Source organism: Acomys minous (genome assembly GCF_964271855.1).
Source record: "Acomys minous genome assembly, chromosome: 16".
In the NCBI taxonomy this organism is placed as follows: Eukaryota; Metazoa; Chordata; class Mammalia; order Rodentia; family Muridae; genus Acomys; species Acomys minous.
Genome location: NC_140498.1, coordinates 56228505 through 56256330, shown reverse-complemented (window position 1 = coordinate 56256330; position 27826 = coordinate 56228505). Strand labels below are relative to the sequence as shown.

General features: G+C 51.2%; 2 long non-coding RNA genes across 5 annotated transcripts; both read right to left on the bottom strand.

Annotated features, from left to right (window-relative positions):
- Positions 1-1678: 1678 nt before the first annotated feature.
- On the bottom strand, positions 1679-15196 carry LOC311585744. Of its 4 annotated transcripts, XR_014775329.1 has the most exons (6): positions 15127-15196; positions 14636-14764; positions 8559-9144; positions 3941-4046; positions 3074-3288; positions 1679-2252 (listed from the first exon to the last, which is right to left on the bottom strand). It is a non-coding gene; the product is annotated as an uncharacterized lncRNA (long non-coding RNA). The 4 variants fall into 4 exon arrangements; XR_014775330.1 differs by lacking the exon at positions 3074-3288; XR_014775331.1 differs by lacking the exon at positions 3074-3288 and having other exon boundaries at positions 3945-4046.
- A 4588-nt stretch (positions 15197-19784) lies between these two features.
- LOC311585746 lies at positions 19785-23277 on the bottom strand. Its single transcript, XR_014775334.1, has 3 exons — positions 23058-23277; positions 20511-20678; positions 19785-20147 (listed from the first exon to the last, which is right to left on the bottom strand). It is a non-coding gene; the product is annotated as an uncharacterized lncRNA (long non-coding RNA).
- Between the last annotated feature and the right edge of the window lie 4549 nt (positions 23278-27826).

Genomic DNA, 27826 nt, shown 5'->3' with positions numbered 1-27826 from the left:
ATATCCCACATCTGGGATTAAAACAAAAAACTTGTTCACATAACATAACTGAGTTTTTAAAGACACCAAAACTTTCCACAAGTTTCCATTTAACACTGTGAGCCTTTGCTGACTGTAGGTAGGAAAGCAAACCCAGCAGTAAATGGTGCTAATTGTGTACAGAACACGTGTGACCTCTTAATATAAATGTCCCTGGGGTTTGGGGAGACAGGTGCCCATGTGTGTTCAGCAGAGGGGCCCCCCAGTGAGTGAGTCAGGTCTCAGTGGGCAAAGACAGTGGGAAGAAGCTGGGTTCCCCCGCCCCCCCGCCCCCCCACTGGAACAGTTTTCCTCTCTGGACCACGGCCTCCTTACAGGTCACAGGTCAGGTGGAGCTCACGTTGCGGGGCACGGAGCTATGTGAACCAGACTAGCCTACAACTTTGGTTCCTGCTGTCTCAGTCTCCCCGAGTGCTGGGATTACAGGTGTGTGCTACTGTCCCAGCGTTTTAGCATTTCCAATGTGACAGACAAGGTACAGGAAAACAGGCGTGCAGCTAAGTCTGGAGCACAGCCTCATAGCTAAGGTGACTCTGGAAGTTACTGAGTCATTCACTGCTTTGCCTCTCAACCTCCCACTGCGGCGGCAGAGCCGGTAGAGCCAAGTGCTGCTGCTTTGCCGTCTGCCGACTGCAGGGGGAATGCACAGGGCTCGGGGGGGGGGGGGCACTGGTGGGTATCACCCCACATGGCAGAGGCCTGTGAGCCTGATGCCAGGCCTCCTGGCTGCAGCATAAGCCTACATCTCTACCGTTGGCCCCAAGCTATCAGCTCAACCAGGCAGTGTCCCTCTGTCAGTTCCAGCCCTGTTGCCCCACCCCCTCCTCCAAGCTCTGGGCTCTGATAACTGCAACCTTTCAATCCTTGGTCCTGCCTGCAGCTGCCCCTTGTGCTTAATATTATGCCTGGGTTCCTTTTTACAGTTCTTATCTGTTCACTCAACTCCTTACGCTAAGTTCTCTGTTAAAATCCTCTGACTTCTTCTTCAACAAGCACTGTGAAATAAAGTACCACTTCCCACTGAGCCATCCTACCACGTGGTATAAGCAGCCCCACCGCGGTGGGAAACATCTCAAACACGCAGGGACCAGGAGGCCAGAACTAACATGTGACATGTGGGACCACCCTAGACCTCAGGCTTATGACAAACGAAACTCCATCCTATGACAGTACAGTACAGCGACTGTTGGACCCCAGGTCCGGTCCAGCCTTGTGACTAGCACTAATGAGCCTGCAGCTGTCCCCAGAAACTAGGCTAACCCTGAGGCGCGAGTGGAGCCTGACCTGGCCCACACATGGGAAGTTTCGGCATTCTCCCCAGCTGCAGGTAGGAAGGAGGTAGACGAAGAGAAGCAGCAAGGCCAGGTCTCCAGAGAGGACACGGAACTTGACAAACGCAGGAGAGAGACTTCAGATGCTGAGGAGGCCGGGAACTGGCTCGGCAGGTGAAGGTGCTTTTTGGATTCCTGGTGCCCACGACAGAAAGCTGGACAAGGAAGATGGTGTGGGTCTGTAACCCCAGCACCCCCATAGCCAGATGGGAGGTGGAACTGGGGGGCAATCTACCAGAAGGCTGTGCACTCGGTGTTATATATAAAAAATTAAAGTAATGATAAAATATAAGATACCAGGCAGCAGATATTATGTTTTACAGAGTTTATTAAATGACTATATGGGGAGAAGGAAAGAGGGAAGGGGTACCCCAGAGACAAAGAGGGGGGCTAGAGAGAGAGGTAGAGAGAAGTAGGGAAGAGAGGTAGAGACAGAAGTAGAGGTAAAAGAGTAGAGAGCGAGCCACGTGCAGGGTGTCTTTTATGTGGCCCAGGGTAGGGCCACGCCCCCCGTGGCAGGGCCACGCCCCCATGGTAGGGCCACGCCCCCCGTCGCAGGGCCACGCCCCCCGTGGCAGGTAAGCAGTGACATCACAGGTAGGCAGACTGAAGAAGAATCCTAGTGCTCTTGGCACAGCGACAGAAACAAGAGAGACTCTGCCTCAGAACAAGGCAGGAGGAGAGACCTGCCTCCTGGAAGTCGCCCTCACACCTCCACATTCACGCCACAGTGTGCCAAAGAGACCTTTAGAACGACAGTCTTGTCTCCGCTGCCATCACCTCTTGCAGGTCGTTTGAGAAGGTAGACAGGGAAGAGGAATGCGTAGGTCCGCTCCCCACGTCGGGTCCTACCTCACACACTGACTGCGCTTAGTCTTCCGCCTGCCGGGAGAGACAAGGCGCAGTCACACAGTCTCCGTGAAAAGAACTGCCTCCCATGTTAAGAATTTAAAGTATTTCCTAGGTATGCCAAAATAAACATTAAAAAAAAAAGTCCTTGGCAGTAGTTTGTGAGGGCTCTCCTCTATTTATGGTTTTGTATTTATGTAAGCTCAAAACTTTAAACCCCAGGGCTTGAGGCTGCTAAACAAACAGATAACCATGGTGGTCTGAATAAAACGGCCCCCCAGGAGTCACTTAGAGTGGCCTTGTAGGAGGTTTGGCTTTGGAGGAAGTGTGTCACAGAGGGTGGGCTTTGAGGTTTTAGAAGCTCAAGCCACGCAGTCTCCCTTTCCCCTCCTTCTCTTTCCCTCCCCCTCCCCTTCCCTTCCCTCCCCTCCTCTCCTCTCTGTCTGTCCAGTTGGAGAACTCTCAGCTACTGCTCCAGCTGCCTTCTGGACACCGTGATGATACTGGGCTTAACCCTCTAAACTGTAATCAGCCCTGACTAAATGTTTTCCCTTTTAAGAGTGCCATGGTCATAGTGTCTCTTCACAGCAACGAATCACTACGACAGATACAAAACTTGGTCGTGGTGTGGGCGCATAGCTTACAGGGTCGACACCTGAAGCCTGGAGTAATGGGGATCTCCATTGAAAACAGCAGCAAAGCCGGGCGTGGTGGCACACGCCTTTACTCCCAGCACTCGGGAGGCTAGCCTGGTCTACAAAGCGAGTCTACGACAGCCAAGGCTACACAAAGAAACTTTGCCTCGAAAGAAAAAAAAGAAAGAAAAAAGAAAACAGCAGCAAGGCCCTCTTTACCCTGCTGAAAGCTAATGCGTTAGTAGACAGATCACTCGGGCTAATACTGGCAACCGTTGCTCTGTTTGTGACGCACAGACTGTCTTCCACTGCACTGAAAAGGACGTCACCTCTCAGTGTACCCACTGAGGCACGGTCACAGACAAGTAGTTGGGTTTTCTCTTCACAGGCAGCGGTGCTTTGCCAACTGACCCCCGTCACAGACCATTTCCAACCTCAGCGGGCGAAGAGGAACAGTATGTCAGAGCATCCATTTTCTCTTCCCGGAAGTTCCCCCTAGGCAGCCCCTCCTGGCCCCAAATCCTCTGCTGTCTTGTTTTTCTGGTGTCCTTCAGCAATCGAGAATTTGGAGTGATAGGTTTGGGATGAAAAAACCTAGTTCCTTTTCTGGCTCTAGCTTGTCTGGCATATTTTGAGTCGTAGTGGCTTATGTACACGAATGATACAAAATCTGTGGTTGATTAAATAATCGGAATGGGCTAATGGCGACGGTGCGGGAGGCGGATGGGAAGGGAAAGCGCGTTCTTGGGGGTGGTGGAAGGGAAGGAGAGGGCAGGGAGGTGGGAAAAGGGCAAAGTCAAGTGGGAGGAAAGTGGAATAAAAATGTCTGGGTTTTATAGTGAGTCTCTGGGAGGCGGAAGCCCCGCCCCCAGGCAGAGGGCGTGGCCACGGCAGCCACGCCCTGCAGCGGGACTGTGGGATCGAGTGACTTCTTGCTGACTGACTAACCCCCCAAATGGTGCACCTGTCCCTTCTCTTTGGGGTTCTCTCCCTATGTTCAGGCTGCCTAACTCGTTTCTCGAGTCTCACCTCACATTTCTCCTCTAAACCCCGTCACTGGCGGTGAACAATTCGAACAACGCTTACCTACCTCATCTTCATCCATTCCCCCCCAGAGCACATGTTACACGCTGAACGTGAACTGTCTGCCACAGGCCAACACGTCTGAACACTTGCTCCCCAGCCACTGCCTCTGTAAGGGAAAGTGGTGGGACTGATTCTGTGGGGGCGGGGCCAGAGGATGCGCAGCCATCCTTCCTCAAAGTCCTCCAAGCTGTGCCTCCTGCTCTAAGGCGGGGGGTTCTCGATGCACACAGCCATGCACCCCACTCTAGCCTCACTGGTGCTTCTCGGTCAGCCACCAAGATGTGAGTGGGGCCCCTCCAGCTCGAGGCATCTCAGACCACGCCCGTCTCCAGCTGCGGGCCTCCCCCAACATCGTGGTCTAGACACCAAATAACCCGGGAGTGGAAATCCTCCTCAGCCTTTTGTCAGATCCATAGCCCCAAGGAAATTCATTAATGGAGAAAATGAATACTTCGCAGGCTAATTGCTGCGGTAAACCAGACCACACGGTTTGTAAGCTTTTTCAACTAAAATATGGGAGGATTTGGAGCTGAGAGCTAAAGCAACTGCAAAAGGCTGCAAGCAGAGCTTAATGTGTCGTTCGGGTGCAAGTGAAAAAGACCAGGATGTTGATAGAAATGCGGACAGCGAAGGCCAGTCGCCTGCGAGTTCAGAGAGAAATTGGAACTCTGTTGGGAACTGGACCAGAGGCCATTCCTGTCACATTCTGCCTGTGTCCTGGAACTTAAGCGGGGACAAACTCAAATGAGCACTAGCATCCGTTTAGCAGAGGCAAAGTCCAGACTCGGTACCATTCAGGCACTGTGAACACACACACACCCTCTGAGCACCCCATCCCTCCGAGCATAACATGGCTGCAACAGTCTTCAGACAGCAGCTGCTTACCCATGCGAGGCCTCGCAAGAGTCGACACACCACCCTCCACCCCGGAAGGAGAAGAGGACACGCAAGTCAGTGCACAAGGAGACCTGCTCCTCTGAGGACAGGAAAGACAGTCTTCAGTGGTGCAGCTGGCCTTAAAGTGTTCACACTCCGGTCCGCCATTCCTCAGCCGTGCTCCTCTATGTCGCTACAGGCAAACTCTGGCTCTAAGCTAGACTCAAGCATAATAACGTCATGGTCTGTCCTTGGTACCCTATCTGGGGGTGACAAGACTGTTTTCTCAAGTCTCTTTAGGAAAAGTTACTGTGACACTTGGTACCTAAACAGGGATACAGCAGATGGGTTTGGGAAGGGATGCTTCCTTGTCCCTGCCTTGGATGGTAAGCTGTGCCGCTGTACCTAAGCCATCTGAGGGTGGACCCTCTGCAGGGGCAGTCCTGGCCCGCGAGGTATGGACTGGCATCCGCCTTTCCATAGTAACAATTGTATTTCCTCTACTGTGACAGGTAAGGTCTGCAGCTGAGGCTGTTCCACCTAAGGATGGAGTGTCCTGGAGGGATGCCAGGGTAACCACCCTCTGTGCAGAGAGGCACACCTTCTCCATGAATGGGGTCTATTGTGTGAGTTTAGGGACACCCCTCACAACAACTGATGGGTTACAGAAATGTATTGCAGTCCCCCCAAAGTAACCAGCCTGGGACAGTATCATAAGCAGGGTATGGCCTCCACTGTGTGGCCTTCGGTGCAGCAGTGACCTCAGTTGTGTGGCCTTTGGTGCAATGGCCTCAGTTGTGCGGCCTTCAGTGCAATGGCCTCAGTTGTGCGGCCTTTGGTGCAGTGGCCTCCACTGTGTGACCTTTGGTACAGTGGCCTCCATTGTGTGGCCTTTGGTACAGTGGCCTCCATTGCGTGGCCTTGCCTGTAGGTGGTAAGACATGCAACGAAGGCTCAGCTGTCTGCGCTCTAGGAACTTGCCCACAAAAAGAAGAAATCACAAAGAGAAAAACATATGTGATGATGCCTCTGGCCTCTGAATTGACAGAAACAGGAAGAAAGGAGGACCAAGTGGAGCCATTGTCCTGCCGTTCTAAGTGGGGTTGGAAGGTAGAAGCTGACTAGGCCCGCATGGGACTCAAAAACATGGAGCCCACGGGAATGATGGGACAGTGAGGAGGAAGAGTGCAGTAAGGTGACAGACCATACCCCTCAGGATACCCGCCCTGCGCCATGAGGGGGAAGTCATGCAGGCAGGGGCTTCATAATGAACAGTGGCGAGCAAGCCTCATGTAGTCAAGGCTTGGCGCTCAGACTTCATGACCCAGGGAAAGGCTTCTGAGCCACTCGCTCACAGTCTAGCTTATGCGGTTGTGGGCGTGGGGCTGGATGGCATCTGTGTGAGGGCCTGGAAGGGGAGAGAGCAGTGGCAAGGGGAGCTCACTGAGGTAGGGGTTGCATCGTATGAAGCAACGTAAAGACGGCCAGGCTCTGGTGCTCTGGTTCCCGTGGGCCACTGCTACCCGGTCGGTGGTCACATTATCAGAGGCGGGAGGCCAGGAGAGGAAAGACGGGTGTTACTGAGGGCAGAACTAAGTATGAGTGAGGCAGTGCTTGGTGCTCAGTTCTCCAGATCTGACAGGGCTGGGGTCATAGGGCAGCTCAGAAACAAGCTAGTTCTGCAGGGGGCCTTGGGAGTCCTATGGGACCCGCTGTGGGTCCTGATCTATCATTTAGGCTGGCATGGCAGTAAAGTTTGTAACGTGCCAGTGCCCTTCAGAGGGGTCAGGGAAGGAGGCAGTAAGTGGTGAGCCCATCTAGGTCACCGGACGTCAAGTGCAGAGTCACAGCCCGTAGGGGAAACCTGACCACAGCCAAATTCAGCGTTTGTGAGCCTCTGAACGGCTTGCTTAGAGGAACGGCTGAGGCGGCTGCATGCAGGAGCCATACAAGGCAATGGGGTGGGTGGGAAGGAGTCTGCCGAAATGCAGATTCCTTGGTTCGTTAATGTTGGGTTGGACTCTATTGGATAAGACAGCCAAGCGTGCCTTAAGTCAGGGCAAAGCCCAGAAGCGTCACGGGTGTGGATGGCGTGGACGTGTGTGGCAGGTGTGGATCGTGTGGATGTGTATGGAGTGTGTGGAGGGCGTGGATGAGCGTGGATGGGTGTGGATGGATGTGGAGGGCATGGATTGAGTGGACGGGTGTGGATTGTGTGGACAGGTGTGGAGGAAGAAGAGTCACAGGTAGAGAGCGCATCAGCAGGCTCCTAGGGGAGTCAGTTATTACAGGGGAATGCACTGTTTAGATTTCCCCATACAGAAAAAGTGAGCCACAGATTGCGGTACCCCAGGCACACAGCCTGCATTCCAGCTGCAGAGGTTTTGCCTATACAGAACATGTGCTTGGCTGGGTGTGGTGGCGCACGCCTTTAATCCCAGCACTCGGGAGGCAGAGACAGGCAGATCTCTGTGAGTTTGAGGCCAGCCTGGTCTACAAAGTGAGTCCAGGACAGCCAAGGCTACACAGAATAACCCTGTCTTGAAAAACAAACAAACAAAAAGACCGTGCTTGAGTGAAAGTGGAGCCTGCAGAGGCACCCACTCCTCATACGTGTCCAGCACAGGCAGCCTTGGCAATAGGATAAAAATATCACAGAAACTATTAAGGAATTGGAAAGGACATATTCGCCCAGCCCAAAGCCCTTGCATCAGGCTGGTGTGGCCAGTAAAGCATCTGAGGCTCAGGAGAGTGGCCATGGATTACAGAGACAAATCTAGCAGTGGCCCCCGTCCATGTCCCTGAGCTCAGTGCTGCTCTTCTGAAGGAACAGTTAATGCAGGTGACGGAATCTTTCCAGGGTGTGTTGAGCCTTTGCTCATGCCTCCTCCCGTGTTCCCTTAGCTGCTGGATCCCAAGACCAATTCCCGGTCACCTAGAACGGACAGCCTTCTGCATGCAAATATTCCTCCACGGTTCCCCTCACAGCGCCGTTGTTTGTCACGGGATGGTGGCTGGGGTTCCTGCTCTGCTCTGGTGGTGTTCCTAGCTTCCGTGTGAAGAAGGTTTTGCTACACAGGTGACAGAGTGGAGGCCGCTGGGTCTTTTAAAGCTTTAGAAAGCCACCTGGAGGGGCTGGAGAGATGGCTCAGAGGTTAAGAGCACTGCTTGCTCTTCCAAAGGTCCTGAGTTCAATTCCCAGCAACCACATGGTGGCTCACAACCATCTACAATGAGATCTGGTGTCCTCTTCTGGCCTGTAGGCCTTACATCCAGGCAAAACACAGTATACATAATAAATAAATATATCTTTAAAAAGAAAAGAAAAGAAAGAAAGCCACCTGGAGAGCCGAGTGCAGCAGCACATGCCTGCAGGCAGACCACTATGAGTTCGAGGCCAGCCTGGTCTACAAAGTGAGTCCAAGACAGCCAAGGCTGTCCACCTGGAAGGCGCACAAGTCAACATAAGAAACGAGGCTGGGAGGACGGCCCACACACAACGCCAGAGACAAGCACATCGGCATAGTCCTTGGAGGGATTACACTCTGGCATGGCGCCCGACAAGGCTGTTGAGAAATGTCTGACTGGAAGGCGGCTGTAGCTGTGTCAGGGGCTACGAGGATTCTGGTGTGTTTTCACTTCCCCACCTTGCTCCAGTTGACCATCCTGCGTCACTTGGTTCTGAAAAGCAAAAGGACCGCCACAGCATCTCCCAGTGTGGCTGATTTGACCTGAGACTCACCGTGTAGCCCAGGCTGGCCCCAAACTCCCAGAGCTCCACCTGCCTCTGCCTCCTGAGTGCCAGGTCTGAGAGTTACACCACTAAGGCCGTTCACAACGGGTGAGGGTTTTCTCCTGCCATGTTGTATAACCGGGGCTTAGTCCTGTGGGCCCTTGGTCCTTCCTTCCTGTCATTGCCTTTGTGGTTTAGTTGTTTTCTTTAGTTGTAGGCTTGTTTCTTCCTTCCTTTCTTCTTTCCTTTCTTTCTTTCCTATCATAGGGTTTTACTTTGTTGCTACCACTACTATATTCAATAGTTTTCCTAAAGGCAAACTGATGAGCCCATCAGCGCCGCAGCTGGAGGTATTCTGACCGTGAGTTCTGTACTGTCCGCTGGTTTCTTGTTACCTGTGAACATCCTTTTCTTCCAGCCCAAAGAACTCCCCGCCTTTTCAGTGTTTGGTGTGTTCCTCTCTGGCTACCGGCCAGCGCTCTGCCCTCAGTTCTTTGTAACTGAAGCATCGTCAATGAGGTGGCTCGAGGCCTGATGGCTTGCTTTACCGAAGCCAGCTGGGAGCTAGACTTGCTACGCAGAGAAAAGCCGGACTCTGGGGGAAACGAATTCACAGAAGTCGACCATCCATCTCGGCAGCCTGATGGTAAAGGCCAGCTCAGACCCCGCCCATACTCAGGGGGCGGGATAATCCCAGGAGAGGGGCGTGGCTGGCCTCTGCCAGCGCATCTCTCCCACAGGCGGGAGCAGTTGACGACTGTGGTCAGCCTGCTATGACAGGCCACACCACACTAGCTTGAGGAAGCCTAGAGACCTGGTTCTCATTCCAGAGTCTGCAGGCGGCACTGGCCGAGCTGGCCTGGCCGAGCCATGATCTTTAACATCCTATGCACACCGTCTCTCTCACCAACCTCCACCCTCAGCATCGCCTTCCTGGCTGACCCTCAAGCCCTCCCCACGGACTGTGCCAGAACAGCATGCTCAGATGAGCGCCAACCACATGGCTTCTCTGGTTTATGGAACAGAACTCAGACAGCCTTTTAAAAGCTTTTAGCCTATGCACTCAATTCAGCCATGGGCACCAGATGCTCTATGCACCTGCTGAAACCGGAACTCGCCAAATCAGCGCGCACGCGCCCTCACTGGGCATCACGTGCTCTGGTGGCTCCAGAACCCTCTTCCCTGGAGATGGTGCAGTGTGTGCTTGTGATGCGGCCCTGCCAGCTCTTCCTTGCTCTCCAATACTCCAGCCTCCTCAGGCTGCCTGTGTTCACACCCATCTTCCCCATGTGGGACTTTTCGCTTGGCAAGCTCCCCCATTTACCTTAAAAGACTCTGTGAGGACACTGCCATTGCATGACCCCTGGACTTCTTTCCTGTGCCCCATAGCACCCCATGATACACCCCCTTTCCTCATCCTTATTACAGTTACACTTTTTTTTTTCTTCAAAATTTCTTGTTTGTTTTATGGATGGGTGTTTTGCCACGCACCTCACGCATGCAGTATCCATACACGCCACAAGAGGGCACCAGATGCTCTAGTACTGGAATTACAGAGGGTCTCTAGCTGCCATGTGGGTGTTGGGAATCAAATCTCGGTCCTCCAGAAGAGCTGTCCATGTTCTTAGCCCTAGAGCCGTCTCCCCAGCCCCAACCTATGCTGTTTTAACTACTGCATTACTTCTCTGTTTTCCTGGTCTAATTATGGGGACTGTGTCCTAACAATTTTGTACCCTCCGCCCCATCACAGTGTCAAGTATAGACTCAAAATATAATACGGACAGACGAACATATAATTAGCAGACAAAATTCTCAACGTTTAAAGAAAATTGATTGCCATACAGTGTTGTGCTGGAGAGTGCTAAGTAAGAAACGTGTGGGAATTAGTGTGGCTGGAGAGATGGCTCGGAGGTTAAGAGTGTCACCTGTTCTTCCAAAGGTCCTGAGTTCAATTCCCAGCAACAACCACATGGTGGCTCACAACCATCTATATGTGATCTGATGTCCTCTTCTGGCCAGCAGGTGTACATGCAGGCAGAGCACTGTATACTTAATAAATAAATCTTTTAAAAAATATCTCTCTCTCTCTCTCTTTCTCTCTCTCTCTCTCTCTCTCTCTCTCTCTCTCACACACACACACACACACACACAAACACACACACACACACACACACGGAAATGGCCTCTGGGGGACAGTTCTCACTTTAAAACACAGCTTACACCCACAGCTAAATATGGTGGACTGTCCCACTGACAGTGGGGTGGTGAAAGAGCTCTTCTCAGGCACGCGTCTCTGGTCTCTGAACTATTTCCCTGTTTTCAAGTCTTATAAACCTCAGCCCTTGCTATACTAATCCATGTCTGGGCTCAGACAGAAGGCCCTGTGTAGAGCAAGGGAGGAGCTCTTTCAAACAGATTTTTTAAAAATTCAGTACCCACAGCCCACTGCTAACCCCGGCCCTCCAAATAGCCCCCGGCAGCCAAAAGGCGGCAAGAGGCACACTGTGGACCTCAGAGGGCATTAAAGACATGCCCAGGTACTGTTATAAGCCAGAAAGTCCCCAACGCAGCAGAGGAGATGCAACTGAAACCAAAACAGACCCAGCGTCTTCCCCTCAGACAGGTTTTTAACCCCAGGAACCCCAGGGTCAGCCGGTTGAGTCAACTCCCTAACCTTGTCTGGCAAAGCAACGAAGAGGCCAACCCAGACACAGACACAGAGCGTGTTGCACACTAACACCTCACACTGTGACCGTCTGTAACCCGGACATGAGGGCAGAAGCACCCCTCAAACTGCTGCTCTGTCCTCCCTCTTACTCCCAGTAGCCATGGAGTCGGCTTCCCTTGGCTGTCCTGTAACCCGGCCTGCAGGGTCTTCAGTGGGTACCTGTGGAGGGGGGGGCAGGAGACACAAAGAAATGAGGGCAAGTCTGGATTCTGATCAAGCCCCGTTTATTGAAAAAATTCACAGAGTTTTCATAAGGCAGGGGGCAGGGAAGCATATTGCTACGGCAGCCTCAAGATTCGAGGAATTCCAGGCAGGTCACCACGTCCTGCCACACCGAATATTTCGCTATCTTTATCTAATCTAACTGCTAAACTACAACAGGGTGGCTCCGTCTAGATCTTATCTTTAGTCTAACTGCCGAACCACAGCAGGGTCCGCTGGCTTCTGGTAAATGACAAGACGGCTGACATGATGGCTGAACATTGGCCACATGGCCCACGGTCCCCAACAGTCCTCCCTAACTCGTGTTATGTCCTTCTGTCCTCATAGGTCTTGGAGTCCTGGAGCCGCATTCTGTAGCCGAGGACAGCAAGACTCACTGTGGGCCCACGGAAGGCAGGAGCTACTTGGCGCCCCATGCGTCGCGGCATCTGTGGGGTGTCCTGTGCTCACAATAAGCACTAGGGGACCAAGAACATAAAACACACAGGTTGTCTCTTCAGAGAGGGGGGGGGAGAGAGACTGTAATCCATTCAGGAGGCTGGGAGCGGATGTGGTTGGTGGCCTGGTGACATTTGCACTGTTTGCGTGGCCAAGTGCACACCGACGCCTTCCCCCAGACCCTTCTCATGAGCTTGTTTTTCTTAGTCAACCTATAGACTCCGTCTTTACGAAATATGTCACACATACTTCACAAAGCGTTTCGACGCAGTCACGTCTTCAGCTTTATTGTGCATACCGAATTAAGTTAAGCTATCACCAGAAAAAAAATTTTTTTTTACCCAATTGTGCTGTGCTTAAATATGCCTAAAATATCTGGGCAGTGGTGGCGCACGCCTGTAATCCCAGCAGAGGCAGAGGCAGGCAGATCTCTGTGAGTTCGAAGTCAGCCTGGTCTACAAAGTGAGTCCAGAACAGTTAAGGCTACACAGAGAAACCCTGTCTCAATATATATATATATATATGCCTAAAATAAATTACTTGGTGTCAGACTCTCAAGGTTTGAATCAACACTGGCTACTGAGTTATGCTGAACCAAATCTCCTCCTTCCCTCCCATGGATCAATGCTCTGCTGCCCTCACGTGTGCTGAGACCCCACAAACATCAATTTATAAAATCAATAACAGCCAGGAACCTGGATCCTAGCCCCATGGCTGTCAATCTGTGGCCTTGGACTCGTTTGCTCTGCGCCCTCAGCTTCCTCTCTTTCCTTACAGACCATGCACACAGCTGTGGGGACATTGCCGGTGCAGGGTGTAAAATGCTGAGTGGCAGAGATTGCTCCTGCAGTGCACTTTATGGCAGGCATTCAGTCACTGTGCAGCGTGTTATCACCTATAAAACTCCCCTTGTGTGCCATCTCTACGGGTACACTGACAACGGTCATTGTGGGGATGGGGTGCTTACTGAGCTTCTAACAGTGTTGTTGTTATAGCCCTTGGGGGACTCAGGCATCTAGGTGTCTAGACTCCACCCTGAATGGTTTATTTTTGCCGTTGCTGTGACAAAATGCCTGGAAGAACAACTTAAAGGCAAGAATGAGTAATTTTTTTAGTTCGTTATTTTTATTTTATGTGTTTGCCTGCATGTGTGTATGTGCAGTATGTGAGTGCAGGGCCTGTGGCGGCCAGAAGAAGGCGCTAGATCCCCTGGGACTGGAGTTACAGGTGGTTGGGATGGTTATGAGCTAGTGGACAGGTTTGACAGAAATCAAGCCAGATCCTTTCCCAACAGCAGCAAGCGCTTTTGACCACTGACGCAGCCTCCTGACCCTACTGATGCTGTGCGCGCTTTCAGAGCGTTCATGTCACAGGTGCTTCTGTTGTTACTGGGTTTTTTGTTTGTTTGGTTTTGTTTTTTTGGTTTTTCTGAGACAGGGTTTCTCTGTGTAGCCTTGGCTGTCCTGGACTCGCTTTGTAGACCAGGCTGGCCTCGAACTCACAGCGATCCACCTGCCTCTGCCTCCCGAGCGCTGGGATTAAAGGCGTGTGCCACCACCACCCGGCCCCGTTGTTACTGTTGTTTCCTCAGTGTGCTGAGATAGAATATCCTGGCGATGGGCGCATGACACAGCGGGCAGCAGCTCCCTTCACGGATAACCAGGAAACACAGAGAGAAGATGGAGTGCAAGAAAGACGCAGGTTGAGACCTAGCTGTAGGCGCACACCCCCGGGGACGTATTTCTCCCAGCCAGGCCCCAGTGCCAACGGTCACCACCACACAGAACTGTGTCCATGGATTTAAACGTTTATGGGGAGGAGCCCTCATGTCAGAGTCACCTCTGAAAACAACCTCACGGACGTACGCAGAGGTATGTTTTACTAATGTCACAGCAGCTTCTCAAACGCAATGTCATCAAACTGGCCTGTTGCAATTTAAGCCTTGGGGTCGGGGAGAACTGGGCATTCACGGGGCCTCAGCGTCCCTGGCCTACTCGGACGTGGAGCTTAGGCTTGGGGCTGCTATGGAGACTCCATTGGCGTGTCCCATGCCTATTGGTTTCAATTTTTAAAAGAACAACAGCTTGTAGTTCTGGGTCGGGGGGAGGTATATCCTTTTTATTGTAGATGCAGAAGATGTAATTCAGTGTGCCTGAGGTCACCGGGGAAAGAGATCCAGAACCGGGGCCTGAACCACAGTGACCCTAAAACCTCACATGTGCAGTATCCAGCAAGCCTCCTACATAGGCCAGCTTTCCATTACTGTAACAAAACACCCGAGGCTGGGCCAGCAGGAGAGCAGGTAAAGAAAGGCACTTGCGGGCTGGAGAAATGGCTCAGGGGTTAAGAGCACTGGCTGTTCTTCCAAAGGTCTTGAGTTCAATTCCCAGCAACCACATGGTGGCTCACAACTACCTATAATGAGATCTGGTGCCCTCTTCAGGCCTACCGGTGCACATGCAGTTAGAACATTGTATACATAATAAATAAATAAATATTTTTTAAAAAAAGAAAGAAAGAAAGAAAGGCACTTGCTGTACTGCCCGCTGCTCTGATTTCAGTTCCCAGGAACCAACCCTAAATCTTATCCTCTGACCTCTACATATGTGTGGTAGCATACGCATCCTGCCCCTCCCCCACAAAAAAAATTTTTAGGAGCCTGAAATAGTTAACTTAAACAGAGGAAAGATCTTCTGACCTGTGGGTTCAGGGGTTTCGGGGCACAGTGGCTTGCTCTTGTCGCTTTAGACCTGGTGCTCCGGGGTGGGAGACCTCTTTACTTCACAGCTTCCACGAAGCAACATCAGACAAAAGGAGACAACGGCCCCTTCAAAGACACGATGACGTCGCCACTCCCCCCCTCTCTCTGCCCCCCTCCTATCCTCTCCTAAGCATTCCACCAGTTCCCAATATCTGCCACAGACTTGTGACCAAGCTTTTAACCCCTACACTTCTGAAGGACACTCATGATCTGTTATAGGGTCTCATCCCTCTGCGCCCGCCCCCTGCCCAACTCCCGCCCCGCCCCTTCTCCCCTCCCCCCATCCCCAAGCTCCTGGAATAATGACTCATGAGACTCAAGATAAATATTTACAAACACCTGGCCACATAGCTAGGCTCTTCGCTGACTAGCTCATTATAACAATAACCCAATTATATTCACCTATGTTCTGCCTCATGGCTGCTTACCTCTGCCCAGGTACCATGTGTCTGTCCTCCCCGCATCTTCTCTGATGAATCCCCGCCCCCTGTCCCGCCCTGCCTCTCCCCGGCACCTGGCTCTATCCCAGAATCCTTTCTGCCTGCCGGATGTCCCACCCCCTATCTCCCGCCTCAGCCATCCTTCTCCAATGGAGAGCCTCCTGTCTAACCTGCCCCTGTTGGAGAGAAGCGGGTCTAATTCTGTGTGCACTGGATGAGGTGATGAACAGGATAGAAAACCCAGGGTGCTGCGCACCCCACCTTCCCCATCACTGTTCTAACGACAGCCTCTAAACACTGGGCACAGTTTGTTCCCAAATCGCAGACACTAGAATTCCTTTTTATTTTATTTTATTTAGATGTGTTTATTTTACCTGAATGAATGTTTTGCCCGCATGTAAGTGTGTGCACCACACGTGTGCAGTTGCCTGTGGGGGCGGAAGAGGGCGTGAGATCCCCTGGAACCGGAGTTGGGGTGGTTGTGAGCTCACACGAGGGCACGGGACTGAGCGCCAGTCAGCCCTCTGCAAGAGGAGCCAGGGCTCTTAACCACTGAGCCGTCTCTCCGGCTTTTAAACATTTAAAAGGTTATGTAACTTGTTTTTAATCCTAGAAGATAAATTTGCGCCAACAGATGGCTAGTTAATATAATTCCTTCCATTCATAATAAAGAAATAATCATGCAGTGTTTCACCTTAGTTTCTTCCACTGAACTACATTGTATTGTACGTCATATACATTCTAAATGGTGGTTCCCCTTAGGGTCGACCCAAATAAAAATACATTTTCACTATAGATATAAATGTGTTATATTTCTTCAGAATAGTTTCTAGCCAGGTATGGTGATACCCGGAACTTATAAAAGGAAGGAAGACGGGGCTGGAGAGACAGCTCAGCAGTTAAGTGTGCTGGCTGCTCTTCCAAAGGACCAGGGTTCAATTTCCAGCACCCACATGGCAGTGTACAACATTGTGACTGCAGTTCCAGGGGGATCTCTCTCTCTCTCTCTCTCTCTCACACACACACACACACACACACATACACACACATACACACACACACACACATACACACACACCCACACACACACACATACAGAGAGGAGCAGAATACCAACATACATAAAATAAAAGTAAATTTTAAAAATTTTTAAAGAAAAAGAAAAGGAAGATAGTAGGGTCAAGAGGTCAAGGTCAACCTTAGCTACATAATGCATTTAAGACCAGTCTGGGCTACAAAAAAAGAAGAGGAGGAGAAAACAAGGTTCAAATTTTCCCTAAAGAGGAGAGTTGGAGGGATGGCTCAGTGGTTAGGAGAGGATGGTTCCCAGCACCCCCATGATGCCTCACAACCGTCTGTAACTCCCGTTCCAGGGCATCTGATGCCCCCTTCTGGCCGCTTCCGGTACTGCACATGCAGGCACACTCGGGCACACAAAACGAAAATCTTTTCAAAAGTCTTTAAATTTCTTTCCAGAGAACACACTGCTAGAAAGAATCCAGGCAGAACTGAAGACGACAACTAAAAACTTCAGCTTGACTGCGCTTCGCAGAACTAATAACGATCGCTTCTCACATGGGACACGAAGAAAGGCTTTGACGTAGAGATGGGCACCAAAGAGACACCCCTCCCCCCTCCCCCCCTGCTTCCCTTTTATGCTGACTTATTTCATTTGATCCCATTTTGCATTTGGCTGCGAACAGCTATGGGGGTGGTGGTCCTATTACAAAACCTGCATGTTTAAATGGTGACTAGGCATCCCTCCCACCTGAGAGGGCTTCTAGCACATAGAGTAGCCTCTAGACAGGCACCTCTGGGACCTCACAAAATGAGTAATAATTCAGCATTTTATTGCCATCCAGCGAGGAGATGGAAGACAGGACCGGACGACACCAAGAGCTCAGGAGCAGAATTGGCTTGCTGGAGAAGCCCACACAAGAATACTGGCCCCTAAAGATATTGAAAGAACTTAAGGCCCCCACGGCAGAGTTCCTAGCTATAAAGGGGAAAAGGATTAGGTGTAAGATGGCAGCTTGTAATGAAAAGCCCGACAGAGTGCATTAGCCCGAGTTTGGGGAGAACATCCTTAAAAAAAAAAAAAAAAAAAAAAAAACTTGATCCCAGTCAGAGGTCTCAAATACAGAGAGAGCAACTGGGAAGCATCATCGTTTTCTTCGTAACATCAGAAGATCAAGTTCTAAAAATAGGCCCGCAGCTCACAGACTCAGACTCTCCTCTCTCCCAACCTCATTAGCATGTGGCATCTTTGTTACTCGTTCCACGTCACAGGCTCCCGAGAGCCGAACCCTGAGATGGTCTCCGCGCCTCCTCCCCGGCTTCTAATTACAGCTCTGCTCTTTATTCTCTCACTGGCCTGTGAGAGAGCTGCAGAGTGCAGTGGGCAAGCCTTGGACTCGGGGCCCAGCCACCGGAACCTGGCGGTGCGGTCTAACCTTGGCGATGACGTCGGCGGCACTGCGCCTTGGTTTCCTAAGGTGTAGGATGAGGGCGGCAGCCACACCAGCCTCTCCCAAGTTCTTAGGAGGAGGAAAACAGTTCTTTCATGGGAAAGCGATCCGGAAAGTGTTCTCTACGCAGCCGGAAGCCAACAAGTGTCTGGTCTTATTACCACCACACTGTGTTTCTTTTAGCACCTATAAAAATAACATGTTAAAGGAAAGGGCTTTTAAAAAAAAGATGTTTGGTCTAATAAAAGATTGTTTTCAGATCTGCAAATATATTTATGTGGAAAGGCAGGCTCCTCGTTCAACATTCAAGATGTCCTTTTTCAAAAAAAAATTATGTACAATCCTAGAATCCAAATAGCATCCCACAGCATGATCCTTCATCTAAACCAGTTTGTATTTTGCATGAGAGACTGAACACATACTCAAAGAAACACTGGGGGGGAAAAGACCTGTTAGCAAATGTCTATAATTCAGCACTCAGGAGACTAGGGCAGGCGGGTGCCTGGTATGCACCACACACACACACACACACACACACACACACACACACACACACACTACCCAAGACAGTCCATGACTGTGTATAAGTAGTTCAGACTCTAAGAGTTATAAAAATGCAACGGAGAAAAAAGTGTGTATTCTATTCCACGGAGGCCAGAGAGTGCATCGAATTATCTGGAACTGGAGTTACAGATGGTTCTGAGCCATTGCCTGCGAGCTGAGAACCAAACCTGGGGCCTCTGCAAGAGCAACATAATGCTCTAACCACTGAGCCATCTCTCCAGCCTCGAGACTGAGATTTATTATTATTTTTGTTGCTGCTGCTGTTTGTTTGTTTTGAGACAGGGTTTCTCTGTGTAACAGCCCTGTCTGTCCTGGAACTCACTCTGTAGACCAGGCTGGCTTGGAACTCAGAGATCCACCTGCCTCTGCCTCTCGAGTGCAGGGATTAAAGGCGTGCGCCACCAGCGCCCAGCTATGGCTGAGCTTTTTATGAAACGTAACTCTGCTTATAAAGTTAAAGTAGTTGTGTATGACAGATGTGAACTCGAGTCAGCCGACTCAAGACACAAAAAACACTGGCCCAGGATGTGGGATGTACATAAACAGTAGATCACATGGGCGTGGCCCTCGGTTACCACACTCACAAAATAGTGACGTTTTAGAATACATATACACTGTTGCCTTGTTTTGTTTGTCAGGTGGCTGTCACTTCTGAACTCCACCATTGTTTGTTCCTTTTTTATTTAACCCTAAATGCCTTCAGGCAGGCAGAGCTTGGCCTCGCGGGTGGCTGGGAGCTGCTGCTACCTTGTGGGATGGCCGATCACATTTTCTGACGAGAAAGAAGAGAGGAGCCACCGGGCAGCCCCAGCGACACAACACAAAAAGGGGGTTGCAGCAGGTGTCGCCTTCGCCGGGGGGCGGAGCGGGACTCCCTTGCTCTCCTCTGTGTGTCTCGCTTGGCAAGGCCAGAGGTCCAGCAAAGGCTGGCAAAGCGCCTGCGCACGCACACACGACCCTTGTCGCTAAGAGAGGCCACGCGTCATGAGTCCTGCAGGTTCCTAGGAATGGTTTTGCTGCCCAGCTTCAGGGCGTCCTCTTGTTATTTTGCCTCTTCCTCTTCCGGCCTGGACTGAGGAGTTGGACGAAAGACAGATGGAGCTCACAAACCGAAGAAGAAAAAGAAGCCTTCCAAGATTGCCGCGGTTGCCAGGGCCCCAGGCTTTGACCCTAAAAATCTCCTGTAACAACTGTACGTCGTGACACTTTATTTTGTACATAATTTCCCACCCACCCCCCAATTACTTTAAAAGTCGATTTAATGAGTTGCACGTGGCATTTTTGTGCACTTGTGTCATTATACTTTGTGGTTGTTCATGCTCTTCCCTACCAGCTCACGCCAACCCCTCTGCTCTCCGGTCTCCTTTCCCCTCAAATAGTCTTTTCTCCCTTCAAGTCACGTGAATTACATTCTGATACACAACAACAACACACACACACACACACACACACACCAGCAATCTCGGTTCGTCACCCCTTCCCCAGGAGGTCAACCAAAGAGACAAACAACTATGAAAAGCAAAGACGGGATATTTAATCGCCCTGGCCACCGAGGGAGGAGGTCTGGCAACATCCGCTCCCAGCCACCCCTCCCCAAGTTGACCCCGCCCTCTGCTCCCAGCCACGCCCCTCCCCAAGTTGACCCCGCCCTCCTTTCCGGTCTCGCATTTTTCTGGCCTTCCCCCTGTAGGCTTAGGTGAAGCAGCCTGACCACCATTGACTTAACAAGGCCACCGAGGAAGGAGACGGTCTTCTCATCTTGGGGCCGAGGCCTGAGGGGCTATCCTGGACACCACGTCATCACGGAGGAGGCAGAGCCCAGAGACGCTGAAGCTCTGAGACAGGGTTTGGCAGACTTGTCCTGGGAAAGGCCTCGGGAGAATTTTCTTTAGGGTTCGCCAGCCTTGTAGCGTTTGTCATAGCCACCCACTACGGCCGTTGGAGCGGGAAGGCAGCCACAAATAGTATCCAATGAGACTGAAATAAAGGAACAGCAGGGCTGGCCTCCAGTGGACTTTACTTAGGGGCACTCCTCACACATACATGCCATTGAATAGCATTCTTCTTTCAACTCTTTTTCAACCACTTAAGAAAGGTAAATCCAGGCTGGGCGTGGTGGCACACGCCTTTTAATGCCAGCACTCGGGAGGCAGAGGCAGGCGGATCTCTTTGAGTTCGAGGCCAGCCTGGTCTACAAAGTGAGTCCAGGACAGCCAAGGGTAAATCCATTTTTAGTTCATAGGCTAAACAGAAACAGGCAACGTACCAGGCTTGTCCCCCCGCCCCCCCCCCCCCCCCAATGGCAGAAGGGCCAAACGTTGGTCTCAGAGAGCCACTCACAGACACTGCAAGCACCTAGTCAGTGCTTGGGGAACTGCAAAGCCTCGGGCCACTGTGATGACGGGAGAACATGTGGTCCTTCTGGAGGCTAGCACGTGGACATTGGGGGGGGACCCCATCTTTCCTGGAAGCATCCAAATGTGGGGTGCTTCCTTGTGACTGCAGAACCTGCAGGGGAAAAAAAGGGATCATTTGTACTCAGAAAACTAGAACAAGAACTCTTTCAGGTTTAAGGAGGGGCACCGAGAATAGACTGCTAGCCTTGGATTGGACCCTGGCACCACAAATTTAAATGGTTTTTTGTTTGTTTGTTTGTTTGTTTTGCTCTGTTTGTTTTGGAAACTAGGTATGTAGATATCAGACCCAGGACTTTATGCATCAAAATATTCAGTTTGAGAGCTGGAGGGATGGCTCAGTGGTTAGGAGCGTGTGTTGCTCTGGCACAGGACCTGGGTTCGGCTCCCAGCACCCACCTGGTGACGCACAACCACCTCTAACTCCAGTTCCAGAGGATACAGCGCCCTCTTCTGGCCTTTGAGGGTACTGCATGCAAATAGTGCATAGCCATCCACCCAGGTAAAACACCCATAGACATAACTTTATAAAAATAAAAATGATTTTTTAAAATTAATTTTCACTCCTGGGCTGGGGAATCTAGGTCAGAAGGGGAGCCCCCTTGCCCAGTATGTGCAGAGGCCTAGGTTCAGTCCTTGGCGCTGTGCATTTTTAGTATAATAAGAAAATTACGTTTTTCCAGTGACAGCTCACTCTCTGACCTGACTCTCTAGGGAGGCTGCGGAGTACCCCTCCTAGGATCTTTAAACTGTGACCAGCAGTGTCCACTTTGGAGGTCTAAGGTGAACCCAGCTGGCCTTCAGAGGCTAAACGGACCTGCCCAACCCTCCTCTGCCTCCCCGCCTTCCAGGAGAGAAGGGGGGGGCAGACATGGAATGGGGGCAGGAGAGGGTAAAAGAGCAACTCTGTTTTCCTTTTCCCCAACAACAGACACAGAAGAGATTAACTCGCCAAATCCCTGTGTAATCCCAGACACCAGGCCAAAGGCCTCTTCTTTGAAATTTCATCTGCCTGCCCGAGAACGCTGCAGGGTCACAGCTGAACGCTGCAATGACGCTGCTATGACCACAAGGAGAGCTTCCAAGAGGAAAAAGACATCCTGACGTGACAAGGAATGTCTGGGAAAGGACAAGCGTGGCACTGGGTTTTTTTGTTGTTGTTGTTTTGTTTGGTATGTTTTTATTCGGGGGGGGGGTGCCTCCTATACCCTGGTTAGGCAGACACTGAAGGAGACCAAGTGGGTTCAGGCCACAGCAGCTGCCGTGACGATTCCTTCTTCCTACAGCACAAAGCAAAGTTTGCAGTCAGTCATGTGGTGCTTGTGCCTCGTCACTGTCGTTTCCGAGGTCTGGACGGTGACTCAGCAGAGCGCCACAGGCTGCAGAGGCGTCTCTGGCTCAAAGCTGTCGTCCTCTGCCAAACGCGGACAGAACCGCAAGGCCAGGGCTTTGCTCTCATTTCCACTGCCCGGAACAAGGTTTATAAACATGCCCTTTTCGGCCGAATTTCTTACAGTACCAGGAATTATGAAGCAAGGAGGAAAGAAAGGTCGGCGTCGATTTTTTTTTCTTTCCCATCACCTGGTCCCCGCCCCCAACAGTCACGCAAGTAAGGCGTTTCCCGCGGGTTTCTCGCGTTCTATAAGTTGCGAACTGTAGGAAATTCAACCTCTCGCCTGGGCTCGCACTTGTACAGTGCGGTGGAGTTTGGCTCTGCGCCCAGCTCCCTTTGCCTCTAGGCCTTGCTGCGGCCACCGTTCCAACAACGCCTTGCTTAAGTAGCGCGGTCAGCGTCCGCCAAGGGTCCTGCGCACCCTTGCCCGGTAGCTAGCTCACGCACCGCCTGCTGACGTGAATCGCCCCCTCTCTTCCCTCACAAGTATTCTCACTATAATCGCGCAAGTGTCCGGTTCGCACCCATCCAAACTCAGGGTGAGGTCTGATGCCTCAGTACCGCAGTGTTGGGGAGAGGGGGAGGGTCAGGCCTTGTCAGAAATGTTGAGGTCACAGGTGCAGACCTCAGTAGTGAAAATGGATTGCTCTAGCGATTGCTCTAGCTTGGTTTACAGTTGCTGGGCGGGGGGAAAGGACCGACTTCAGCTTCCGACCCCGAGGAAAGCCGAAGTGAGAGCCTGGAAGCAAAGAGTTGAAGCAAACACCATGGAGGAGTGCTGCGTACTGGCTCAGCCACTTTTCTTCCATAGCGCAGGCCCACCTGCCTAAGGGATGGTACTGCCCACAGTGGGCTGGGCCTTCCTGCATCCAATAGCAATTGAGAAAATATCCCGCAGCCCAATCCGATGGGGGCAATTCCTTAGCTGAGAGTCTCTCTTCCCACGTTCTGTAGAGTTGACCTACACTAAAACCTGCACGGCTATTACGAAAGCTTCGCCCTCCCTCGCCCTCCCCCGCCCTCCCCCCTTTGCAGGCGTCTGCTTTTCCCACCGCGGATGGAACAGCACAAAGGTCTCACCAACAGTCAACAGGAGGAGTGAATTTCCCAGTTCGTGTCTTCCTTCCTTTGTCTGCTTGGTTGTCTTTTGGGGGGGGGGGGGTTGGGTTTGGGAGTCTGCTTTTTTTTTTTCCCCAGGCAGGGTCTCCCACGTGTAGCCCAGGCTGGCCTCGTTCTCACGCTCCTCTTGCCCCCAGCTTCCCCAGGGCTGGCTCACCACGTCCAACTTAAACTTCCTTTATTTGTAGACCAGACGCGCATAGCCACAGCAGAGGTGATTTATTAACGGTATTTTGGAGAAGAGCAACGCAGGTGAATAAGAGCCATCAACTGGGCAGAGCAGGATGGCAGAGCACTTCGCCTCGCACATGCAAGGCCTCAGGTTCTGAAAAGATAGAAAAATTGTTTTTCAACCCTGACCACTCGGTACCTTCCAAGATGGCCTCAGATCTGTTCTAAAACCACACCCTCTTACCTGTCCTGAGCACGTGATGCCCCAAGCTGAGCTCTTGTCTCCTCAAGGATAAAATAACTAGTAACCAATCATTTTAAAGGGCAACTAACCAATCATGTTTGTACTAAGTTCTGCTTTGGTAAGAATATAAAAGACCCACGCTTTGCTTATTCGGGGTCTCCAGCTCAATAGAGCTTGGTAGACCCCATCGTGGTTGATAAATAAAGCATCTCTTACTGTTTGCATCTGACTGGACTCTCTTGTCTCACTGGGCTCCGGGAAGTAGGACCTAGCCCTCCAGGTCTTACAGTTCCACCCTCAGAACCACACAGGCATGAAGATTCATTTAAAATAAAATGTAAGGCTGAATGTTAAATTCATGGGAAGGATGTCTGTGGCGAACCAGCTCAACCTTGGAAAAAATAGACAGGGTCTCCCTCTCCACTATCACATGGAGATGTGCTGAAAACAAAGATGTTAAAAATGCATGTTTCTCAGAGGACATCAATGATGGGCTACCAATCACTTATAAATAAGAATACACCACGTGTGTCTTTCTGGGTCTGGGTTACCTCTCTCAGGATGATCTTTTCTAGTTCCATCCATTTGCCTGCAAATTTCAAGAGTTCCTTGTTTTTAATAGCTGAGGAATATTCCATTGTGCAAATGTACCACAGTTTCTTTATCCATTCTTCGGTTGAGGGACATCTAGGTTGTTTCCAGATTCTGGCTATTAGGAATAAGGCTGCCATGAACATAGCTGAGTAAATGTCCTTGTTGTATGGTGGAGCATCTTTCAGTATATGCCAAGGAGTGGTCTAGCTGGATCTTGAGGTAGCACTAGTTCCAATTTTCGGAGAAAGCACCAGGTTGATTTCCAGAGTGGCTGTACAAGTTTGCACTCCCACCAGCAATGGAGAAGTGTTCCCTGTCTCCACATCCTCAGCCAGCATGTGCTGTCACTTGAATTTTTGATGTTAGCCATTCTGGTAGGTGTAAGATAGACTCTCAGAGTCGCTTTGATTTGCATTTCCCTGATGACTAAGGACGTTGAGCATTTCTTTAGGTGCTTCTCGGCCATTTGATGTTCCTCTGTTGAGAATTCTGCTTAGCTCTGTGCCCCATTTTCCGATTGCCATATTTGGTTTGATGGTGTTCGCTTTCTTTAATTCCTTATATATTTCGGATCTTAGCCCTTCGGGACAGATGCAGGAACTCGCTGCTCGACTCCAGGTGGTACAGAAGAATGGGAGGATGGAAGGACCCACAGGGTTCAGGAGCCCCACAAGGAGACCTTCAAGGCTGGCAGATCTGGACCCGGGAGAGGGGCCTGCACTAAGTATTGCACCAACCAAGGACAATGCATGCAGCCGACCTAGACTCTGTTCAGATCTAGCCAATGGATGGCTGCTTCTCCATGGGTCTCATGCCCCAGAATTGATCACTTCCCCTTGGTGGGGAGGTCCTGGGGGCACACAGAGGAAGGGGAAGCAGGCTATCCAGATGAGACCTGATAGGCTGTGGTCATATGGTGGGGGAGGAGGTCCCCTTCTGTCAGAGGTCTAGGGAGGGGAATAGGATGGAAGAGGGAGGGAGGGTGGGAATGGGAAGATACAAGGGAGGGGATAACAATTGGGATGTAATCTGAATAAATTATAACAAACTGAAATTTTTTAAAATGTGCCGGGTGTGATGGCACACTCGGGAGGCAGAGGCAAGTGGATTGCTGTGAGTTCAAGGACAGCCTGGTCTACAAAGTAAATCCAGGACAGCCAAGGCTACACAGAGAGACCTTGTCTTGAAAAACCAAAAAATAAAAATAAAAATGTAAATGTATATTTCTTCTCATTCTTGTGTTTACCTAATGCCAATATCCCTGCCCAACCTTGGGAAGAATATCTGAATTGTGGAAGCTCGTGCCCAAAAACGCTGGGCACAGCTGAGAGCCAGCTTGTCAGTACACTTTAGAAGCAGAGGGAAAATGTGCAATTGGGAATTTAGGGCCCACACTGGTGGGCTGGCAGCCCTGACGCTTAGCAGGAAAGCTTATGTCCCATAGTGAACAGCAGAGAGTCACTCAAGAAGCTGATCAAGGCGGGAGGGAAGAGGCCAGAGGGAGCCACACCTGTCGGGAGGCCCTTAGAGCAGCAGTGAGGTGGCTGCAGAATTGCCCCCAGGGATTCATTCCTCATCTGAGTGTCAGCAGCCATCGCTGAGAGCCTGACACAGCAGGGAAGACACATCGCACTTGCCTACTGGCAGGGCAGGCGAGGGCAGAACAAACAGTAAGTAGCACAGCCACTAAATATTTACTTAACGTTTCTCACCTATGGCCCACAGGATGTGCTCCAACAAGCAAAGGTGTGGTTTCTTTCCTTTTGGTCTGGTCCTCTGGTAGCCCAGCCTGGCCTCGAACTCACCGTGTAGCCGAGGCTATCCTTGAATTCCTGATCTTCCGGCCTTTCCCTCCTAAGGACTAGGATTACAGTTGTGTACACCACGGCCGGCTTAACACAAAACCAGGAAGGAAAAATGCAAACCCAGGAAGAACAAGAGGCCCAACACGGAAGAGAAGGATGGATGAACACTGCGAGGGAGAGACTGAAATGGGCTCCTGAGAAAGCCAGTCAGGCGGGCGGGCGGGCGGGCGTCCGGGCAGAACAGGAGCACAAGCAGGAGGGAGGGGCGGCATGTTCGGTGTGTTGGGAAGAGCTTCGCAAAACAAAGAGCTTCACAATTCAAAAGATAAGGCAAACGGTGCATGCTGGCTATAACACACACAGACAAGGGGATTGCCACGAGTTCAAGGCCAGCCTGGTGTACATAGCAAGTTCCAGGAGAGAGTATTGTGGTATGTGTGCATGCGTGCACGCACGTGTGTGTGTGTGTGTGTGTGTGTACGCGCGTGTGCACGTGGATGTGCTTGTGTAGGCGTGTGCATATGTGTGTTTATTAATTTCAGAGGGCAAGGGCAGCCACGAATGGGAATCCAGGTAAAACCTGGTCAAGCTACAATATGACCAGCGACTCCATCAGACATGATAACCCACAGCTCGTGATATTCTAAAAGGCACTTTTATTTATTTATTTTTTATTTTAGTGCCTTAGAAGTCAGATACGCTGTGGTATTAATTATTCGTCTCGCTGCTGTGACAAAATGCTTGCTGAAGAACAGGTCGAGAAAGGAGGGCTCAGCTTGCTTTCTCTCTCTTATCCAGCCCAGGATCCCAGCCCACAGCACGGCCCCACAGCACGACACAGCCCACAGCATGGTGGGCCCACAGCACGGGCATGGCCCACAGCACGGGCGGGGCTCACAGCACGGTGCTGCCCACAAGGAAGGTGTTTTTCTCCTTCAGACACCCTTTATCCAGACCCCTCAAAGGCTCGCCCGGTCGCTTGGGTCCTAGGTTACTCTAGATCCTACGAAGGTGGCAAAGTAACCATCCCAGTTCCAATAGAAGCACTTCTATTCTCCTGTAGCTTCTCATTAAATACTGTTAAAGACTAGAGAGGCGAGTCATCACCTATTAAGAGCTCTGGCTGCTCCTGCAGAGGACTTGGGTTCAGTTCCCAACACCCACGTGGCAGCTCACAACCGGCTGTAACTCCTAGTTCCAGGGATCTGATGCCCTCTTCTGGCCCCCACGGGTAATGCATGCAGTTCATGCACTTACATGCAGGCAAAACACCTATACGTGTAACATAAATACATATTTTAATTAGGTTAAGTCTCATGACGGAAGACAGGTAAGACAGGAGGAAAAACAGGAACTGAAGGGGAAGCAGGCCTGAGGAGGGGGGAAAGCTTTCCCTGGACTGTCATAGCAACATCAGCAGAGAGTCTAAATTAAGGTGATAAGGACCCAGCTTTTTAAGTGGGTTGCTTCTGAAAGAATGCTGCAAACACCGGCAGTGCAGCTAAATTCAGAGATGGAGGTAGTGAAGTGAAATTCTTCCACTCCCAGCCTCACCAGAACCGGGAATTTTCAGGCTGTGGAAATCAAAGGGGCTTCTCTACCAAGCTAGACGCCTCTCGGGGTCCCTCTGTCTTCCAGAAAGAAGCCAGGCAAAGCACGCCACCTCAGCTTCTACCTCGGCACCAGGGGCAGCCTGACTCTGAGACGTTACACAGCTGTGCACGTGGGGGAAAGTGGAAACCGCCGGGTGCAGACAGATGCTCTCAGGCCTAGGCCCTGGAGAGAGGAAGGAAGCTGGCGGTTGGTCCCGCAGGTGGGGAGCCTCCTCCACAGGCACCTGTCTGCAGCGGCTCTGGGTCGCAGAGGATGAGCCCAGCATGCCCCCACGCAGAGAGGCACCTGCTCTGTCCACGCAG